The following is an 8,384-nucleotide window of genomic DNA, read 5'->3' as shown; positions in this document are numbered from 1 at the left end:
ATAAAATATATCTAATAGCAGAGACTTAAAATTTACTCTGTATCAATTTAAGTATCTTGTTGTATAGCAATCATCTAAAATATTGAACATGTAAATTTTAACTATTTGTCTCTGTTAATGAGGAGGAAAAAACACAAACATTAATCTCATATTCATTTCGAAGCCTGTTCATAGATTTTAACAACAAAATGAGTCTTTTCTACTTGATAATTAACAAAAATCATTTCCTACCTTATTAGCTTATTTGTCTAAAGATTATATTTTAAAAACTTATGTCTTTATCATTCCAGTGTATTAATTTTAATGGTTATGTATAAAATAGGTAGACACAGGGATTATCAAAAACAAAACAAAATGAATGTTTAAAATAACTTTGCCAACAAGATTTTTATCTGATGTGCCCACTTTTTAAAATATATACATGTACTCATGGGTATGTGTGTTTATGTATATATATGTTTGATGCTTGTTAACTACTCAATTAGGATAAAAGCAATTAAACTTGTACCTGAATCATCGTGACCTTTTATTTGTATCAAAACATCATTTAATTATGAGAAGTTTTCCTGATATACAATAAAATATTTTTACTCCAGAAACTTACATGCTGCTGGAATTTATGCTTTGAAAACATTTCTTACAATTATATTTCATTTCTAAGTAGGGAAACATCAATTATTTAATTTCATATTGAGAATAATATATCAATCACATTAATTCCATCAGAATTCATTTTGAATGCTAACTATGGAAAAACTACTAAAAAATATTGGTATTTCCAGTACTTTTAGGGAGGAGAAAAAGTCTGATGTATAAATTATAAAGCAGTGAACTATGGGCTAATTCTAATGTTTTATAGTAATTTAATAATGGATTTCTCACATTATTATTACTTCTGAACCAACTCCCATTGAGCAAATGTTAGCACAAAACCCAGACTATAGCCTATGAATAAGTACTGACGCTGGTCACAAAAGTTCAGCTGGGGAGTTCTGTGTAAATCATTAATTTGGGAATTTGGACGTTCAGACAAAAACTATACCTAAATGATGTTATTACACAGCTATAAAAACTCAGGTGGTTATTTCACTAAACATGCCTATGCAAACTTGATAAAAAAGAGCAAAGAACTTCTCTTTATTATTCTGATGATTGATATAATCCTTTGGCTTAGTTATCTGGCAAGGTGCCATATGGTTAAATTTGAGTGAATTTTCTTGTTTGGTTCAACTGTCAAATAAGATCATGATCCGTGGTGACCGAGTAAGTTGTCCTGTCGTATTAAACTTCAGTGTGGCACACTGCCTACCTGACAGAATGGAGCCAGGGGTTCAGGTGATGACAAGTGAGAAAGGTAAGTCAGGGGAAGCTCACTTGTGTTAACCTTTACTAAGATAAAGACTGTCATATCAGTGAAGGACCATCATTTTACTGAGTTTATCACTAAATTAGGTCCAAATCTGACAGGTTAAATACAACATTTAACAATTTGGACTGGCCTTTATTTACAAGTTCTTATTTTAGGGTATATACCAGACTAGGTACTGAGTATTAGGTATATGAAGTAGCCTTCTATATCTAAATCATTGGTAATAAAGAGCAACTTTGCTGTAGTCAAGCCTACAGGCCACAGTTCCTCCTACAATAATTCTTCCCAATAAATGCAAATACTTCCTATGTCATCAACATTTTCCTTGTCACTGTAATTATTAAAAAAAATAGCAACGAGCAATTATAGAATTTAAAATCTGCACCTGGCACTGTGCTAGCTGTTTTATATGCAGAATAACACAGAATGCTCACAACAATCCTGTCTTCAGTTTCCCAAGAGAGGAGACTGCTGAGGCTCAGGGAGGTTAGGTTATTTCCCCAAGGTCACACAGCTGGAAAGTACAGGAGCCTGGACTTGAGCTTAAGTTTCTTGCATTCCAAAGCCAGTACTCTTAGTTTCCATGACTTACTCTCTTTCCCTTATACTTTCACAGAAAATAACAAAGAGCAGTTAAAAAAAAAAAAAAAAACAAAAAGCAAAACAAAACAAAAAAACTCACTGAACCATGAAAGCCATAGCTGAGAAACAATAATGGTGGAAATTTTCAAATAGAAAATCAGCATTTTCTATTTGACTTGTATAAGGTGGAGAACATAAAAATTAATAAAATTTAAGATATAATGCCTAACACTGAATCGGTCAAAGAAGATTTTAACAAAGGGAGTCCTAAAACTTGCTCTTTCCTCCATTATAAAATATGTACTGGTGGAAACCTTCAGAGAAATTGAAACCAGTTAAGTTTAGTAGAGTCAGAGTAATAGAGATTTAAAATGCACAGTTTATCTGAGCTTGGTTTATAAATTCATTTCTGTCAGCTCTACCTTCAAAACACAGCCAGACCCTGACTGCCCCTCATCATTTCTACCACTACTCCGCTGGTCCCAGCTACATCAGCTTTTCTCCTGAGTACTGCTGTGGCCTTGTTGGTCTTTCTCCTTCAGCTCTTCCTTTGTCAAAGTACCATCAACGTGCTATTGTGGGTCTCTTTAAGCATGAGTCACATCATGGTACTCCTAGGCTCAAAACCCTGCAACAGTGGCACGCAACATGAAAGCCAAAGCCTTTATGAGGGTTTAGAAGACCTCACGGTCTTGCTCCCCACACTCACTGCCTGATCTCTGTGCTGCAGCCATATTGGCCTCCCAGCTAGTCCTCACACATAGGATGCATGCTCCCGTCTCAGGGCCTTTGCAAGTGCTGCTCCCCCTGCCTGGGAGCTCTTCCTCTAGGCATACCCAGACACACACACACACACACACACACACACACCCCTTGCTCATTCACTTCCTTCTGGTCTCTACTTACATGACTCAGGATTAGCAAGGTTTTCTCTAACCATTCTATACAAAGGTGTATTTCCCATTCCAAATGCCTTTTTCTTTTAATATGCTTTATTGCTGGACAATGTACATATGGCCACCATCTGATGTGATATATTTATGTATTTCTTTATTGTCTGCCTCTTTTTTGCTGTATCCCTAGTACCTAGAAGAGTGGCTGGCATATTGTTGATGTTCAATGCATATATGTTGGAAAAAATATAAAAATATTAGTTAAGATTATAAGAATTTTTGAATTAATAATATGACAAATTATTATTGCTTATTAGTATTAATAGGACAGAAATCATTTGGAAAGTTTTAATCACATAACAGTAGATAAAATAGTGTTTAGTTCTATTTTAATTAATAGTGAATAATTTCCTTTGAATCTGAAGAATAAATTTTTTCTCCTTAGATAATAAAAGTAAAAATAATAATAACTCTTTGACATTGATAAAAAGTCTATGTTAAAATGTGGTTATTTAAAATTCTAACATAAAAGATCAATTTTCTGATTTGAATGTTAACTGGGGTTTAACTCTATGACTGATAATTAAACATTAAAGTGGTTCTAATGAGAAGGTAGGGTATTCTCATGTATCAAGATTTAATATTTTCGGCCGGGTGCGGTGGCTCACGCCTGTAATCCTAGCACTCTGAGAGGCCGAGGTGGGTGGATCGCTCAAGGTCAGGAGTTTGAGACCAGCCTGAGCAAGAGCGAGACCCCGTCTCTACTGAAAAATAGAAAGAAATGATCTGGACAACTAAACATATATATATATAGAAAAAATTAGCCGGGCATGGTGGTGCATGCCTGTAGTCCTAGCTACTCGGGAGGCTGAGGCAGAAGGATTGCTTGAGCCCAGGAGTTTGAGGTTGCTGTGAGCTAGGCTGACGCCACGGCACTCACTCTAGCCAGGGCAACAAAGCGAGACTCTGTCTCAAAAAAAAAAAAAAAAGATTTAATATTTTCATTTATTCCTGGGGTCTATAGTTATTGAAGTTATATGATTTCACTAAAAGTAAAGTACTCTGTGAAAGAAGTTTAAGATATGAACAAATTATAAAACATGGACTAAAAGTAGATACACTTCTTTTAGTTACAGGTAAAGTCAAACAAGTTAGGACATGGAACCTCCTCCTGGTATTAAATAATAAGCAACTGAACTCCAAATGCATTTGTGTCTGTCTTAATTATACTTTAAAGATTCTTAAAAAACAAAATTTGTACAGAACTTCTGCCACTGATGCTTAATAGCCTGATCTTATATCTGCATATGGGTCACATTTTGTTTTCAGAGGAGCTATCTCTCACACACACATATACACACACTGTGTGCATACACAGACATATACACACGCATACACATACTCACAAAATATCTTTTATGAGACGCAGATTCATCCACAAAATATTTCATGAGGCCTATACATGTTAATTTAATTACATTTCTTCATGAACTACAAAATTTTATAATTTGTGCTATTCAATCTGGCAGATTAAGGCATTTTAAAACAAACAATCATTTGTATATATTGGACATCTTGTCTTGATTACCAATTCCTCCTGTAACAAGTACAACATGAGCTCTAAGTTGAGAAAATGTTTTTAAAGGACTGGAACAAGATGGATAAACAGTAATATTAATCCATTTTCCATTATGTCTGATGGCTTCTGGGGTGAACAAATAAGAAATTAGTTCATATAAAGATACAGAACAATTACACTAAGAGTTAAGAAATATCTAAGAGAAGGAAGGTATAAAACTGGGCTGCATGGTCAGGCATTTGAGCCAAAGAGAAAATATCAACACGGGAATCTGCTTAAATATTCATATATGGCCTGATCTAGTAGCTTCACTTCCCTTGCTTGTAGAGTTTGCAGTTCATACATTTTACGGTTCCTTTTTCCAGTAAAATAAAAAATTTCAGAGGTTTATAACACCAATAAAAAACAATGTTGGCATGTTTAATAGCTATTTCTTTTTGGTAAATTTGGGTAAACAAGGCTGACTCATTTTCTAAAACACGTTGTAAGGAACAACGACCCTATGAGGTGCTCCAAGAAAATGGGTTAAAGAGCTCAGATATTTTTTGAACAATACAAATTATATAACCCTTTTGGAGGTTCACAGTGCAACCACACTACATTAAGGAGTCTGAGAAGTCTGACAGTAAAGAAATTTGTTTGACTTTGTTTAAAAAGCACTTCCCACAATTATTTAAGCATGGGATCTCCCCACAATTCCTACTTAAAAAATCATTATTTAGTGTTGATAAGCATTTGTCATATTACTTAATGAAAACTATAATATTTTCTATGGTTATTTTCTCAATCAGTTTTTATCAGCGGACAGCTTCTAGATCCTTGAGGGATAAATGTGTCCTTGGCTTTATAACCCCTAGGTCCAGAGTGCTCAGGAAGTCTGAGGCTGAATGAATATTCTAGAGCTAACACTGTACATAAAAGTCTGATGAGATTGATGAGATAGATTTCTTTCAGTCACCCTCCCCCAACCCTACTCCCCATCTCCAACTCATCGGGTAAGTCTGTTTGTCCTGGAAGTTAGGTGGTTTGTTGTAAAAGATGATTTCACAAGCAATGAGTGGGCAAATGACAAAGTTCATGGTGCTTTTGAGTTTCTTATAGGCTTCTTTTCACTTGCCTCCTCCTATGAGGAATGTATGACATCTTCGCTTCCTCAAGAGAGAGTGAGAAGGGGAGAGACACCTAGAGGGTATTTCTGAATTGTCAATTCTGCCTGCAGCACAGCAGGTAAAAGTCACTTTGCACTTCGTGTATTTCCCACCAATATCCATTAGTGAACAGGATGGAAAGGAGAGGATTTCACAGCACGAAAATTAGAAACGATGGAAGATGATGAGGAAGAAAACAATCCCTTCTTTTTTGTTTCCTAACCTATAACATCTCCTGTTGTTTCAATCAAAGTGACATATCATTTAGATGGTTATATATTACATAATCAGTGTCCTTTTACTTCCCCTGTACTTTTAAATATCCAGAAGAAGAAATTAATTCAATCCCTACACATTTATTGAGATAGAAGAAACAGATTTTCTATGAGAAATATTTTAGAAGACGAAATTCTAAAATCATCTTCTTCTCTTTTTACAAACATTCCTTCCTCCATAATCTTTCCCCATTTGGATTTTGTACTGAATTCTAATTTCTTTGAAGGTTTTAAAAAAGAGTTGACATCTTTGTGGTGAAAGCAATAATCTGATTCTATGAAGAAACAAGATCTTGTGACTTAGTTTTTGTGTTAGGATGGTGATAAATAGGCCAAGGACCAAAAAGTGTTTGATAATTGGTCTCTCCTGGAACCAACAAAACAAAAAAACTTCCTTGGACTAATCCAAACTAAAGTCATTTATTTATTCAATATAATATAATAATAAATATTTATGGAGCACCTGGCCAGGTCATGGGAACAATACAAACACAATAGTAATGATCCCTGACCCAACAGAGTTTATAGCAGAGAAAGGGATAAAAAGTAAAATCAGACAAGTATATATTACATTTAAGAAAGGCAAGTCCAAAGATTTGATGTAGTTTGGAGTGTCAGGGAAGGATTCAGTTTGGGAATAATATTTAACCTGAGATGTGATGAATGAACAGAGTTAACTAGATGGAACATGAAGCACAGGGGTATATGGAGAGGGTTCCAGGAGGTTCTCCATAAAGACATCCAAATAAATTTTTCAAAACGCAAATTTTATCATATGACTTCTTTTGCCAGTATAGTGCATTGACTTCATACTCCAAAAATCCCTCTTCTCTACAAAACACCGCAGTGCTATATAAGCTACATCAAACATATGTTCAATGTAGTTCTGCACTTGTAAGAAAATAAAATAATTCTCCCAAGAGGTGCACAGAGGAACTTTCAGAATTATGGAACTGTTCTGTATGGCACTAGGGTGGTAGATCAATAACTGAGTGTGCATTTTCAAAACTCACAGAACTTTTAGAACTATACAGCACGAAGAGTGAACTGTACAGTTTGCATATCTAAATAAGAAAAATGAAAACAAACAAACTAGGATGTTGAGGGATCCCAGGAAGGAATTAATATTGTAACAAAGAAATCTAATTTACTATATGACATAACCCTACTAAAGAGGGTGGGGGAAAAAGCTGCTGCCACGTTGAATTTTGAAAAACAGCGTCTCAACTGAAAACTGAAAGGCTCTTGACTAAAGAACTGCAGACAAATGCTGTAGGCTAGCTGGCAAATTCTGAAACTGCTTTCCATGTGTACAGTGGTTGAACAAATAACCAAATAGATGGTGGATGGTGGAAGTCAGATTTCTCACTGTTGAAGAGAGAAGTAACAGATAAATGAGACAGGAAGCCTGTAACGAATGTCATGGTCCTGGATTAGAGTTGGAGACGTCAGTATGAACTCACAGATTACTACACATATATATCACCTAGCTCTGTCCACTGAGAGGGCCTGGAAGTCATGCTATCCCAGTAGAAATGAGCGTATCTGTCACTCAGGTCTTGGTTTCTAAATACCATGCTCTAAAAACCGAAATCAGAGCTCCTTGGAGAACTGCCTGATTCTTAGGCTGGGACAGGGAAAATACAAGATGAGCTTGAAGCACCAGAAAGTAAGAGAAAGTGCTCAAAAGACAAAAGGGTGGGGCACACCAGAGGGAACCAATGTAAAAGAGCTCCCAATGGCTATAGTGGGAACAATTTGAACAACAAAGTAATTTAGGAGATATCAGATTATAACCCAAAGTATAAAACAACTATAAATTAATCTAAACTGATTAAAGAAATGGTTAAATAAATAAGTAAACAGGAGAGAAGAGACAAATCTTCCTTACGAAAGAATTCCAAATCATATACGTGGATAGTTCCCCTTCTAGGAGGTAGCATTTAGTTCTTCTCTCTAGGGTGTGTTGAACTTAGTAATTTGTTTCAAAATAGAGTGTGGAGAAAGAAAAATAATAATTTTACAGTGGAGAAACCTGGCAAACACCACCAAGATGTCATGTAGATATCATGTACTCCCTGATAGAATGTATTAAGACAGGTATTTCTTTATCCATTCATCCACTGATACACAATGGAATTTTATTCAGCCATAAAAAGAATGAAATTCTATCATTTTTCAGCAACATGGATGGATCTGGAGGCCATCACATTAAGTGAATTAAGCCAAGCATAGAAAGACAAGTACTGCATGTTCTCATTCACATGTGGGAGCTAAAACAGTGGATATCATGCAGATGGAGAATAAACTGCTGCTCACTTGAGGCCAGGAAGGGTAGGAGGCAGGGGAGATGAAGAGAGGTTGATTAATGGGTATGAATATACACTTAGGAGAAATAAGAACCAGTGTTTGATAGATCAGTAGGGTGACTATGATAAACATTAATCTATCGTACATTTTGAAATATTAATAGCTAGAAGGGAATAATTTGAATGTTCCTAGCATAAAGAAAAGACAAATATTTAAGGCAATGGATAA

The 8,384-nt window shown here is 35.3% G+C and overlaps 1 protein-coding gene across 1 annotated transcript in view; it reads right to left on the bottom strand.

Annotated features, from left to right (window-relative positions):
• Positions 1-8,384, bottom strand: part of CADPS2 (Ca++-dependent secretion activator 2) — a 645,614-nt gene that overhangs the window by 130,113 nt on the left and 507,117 nt on the right. The window lies entirely within an intron of this gene.

The sequence above is a fragment of the Propithecus coquereli genome, unplaced genomic scaffold (genome assembly GCF_000956105.1).
Source record: "Propithecus coquereli isolate 6110/MARCELLA unplaced genomic scaffold, Pcoq_1.0 Scaffold4, whole genome shotgun sequence".
In the NCBI taxonomy this organism is placed as follows: Eukaryota; Metazoa; Chordata; class Mammalia; order Primates; family Indriidae; genus Propithecus; species Propithecus coquereli.
This window is presented reverse-complemented; position numbering and strand designations above follow the sequence as displayed.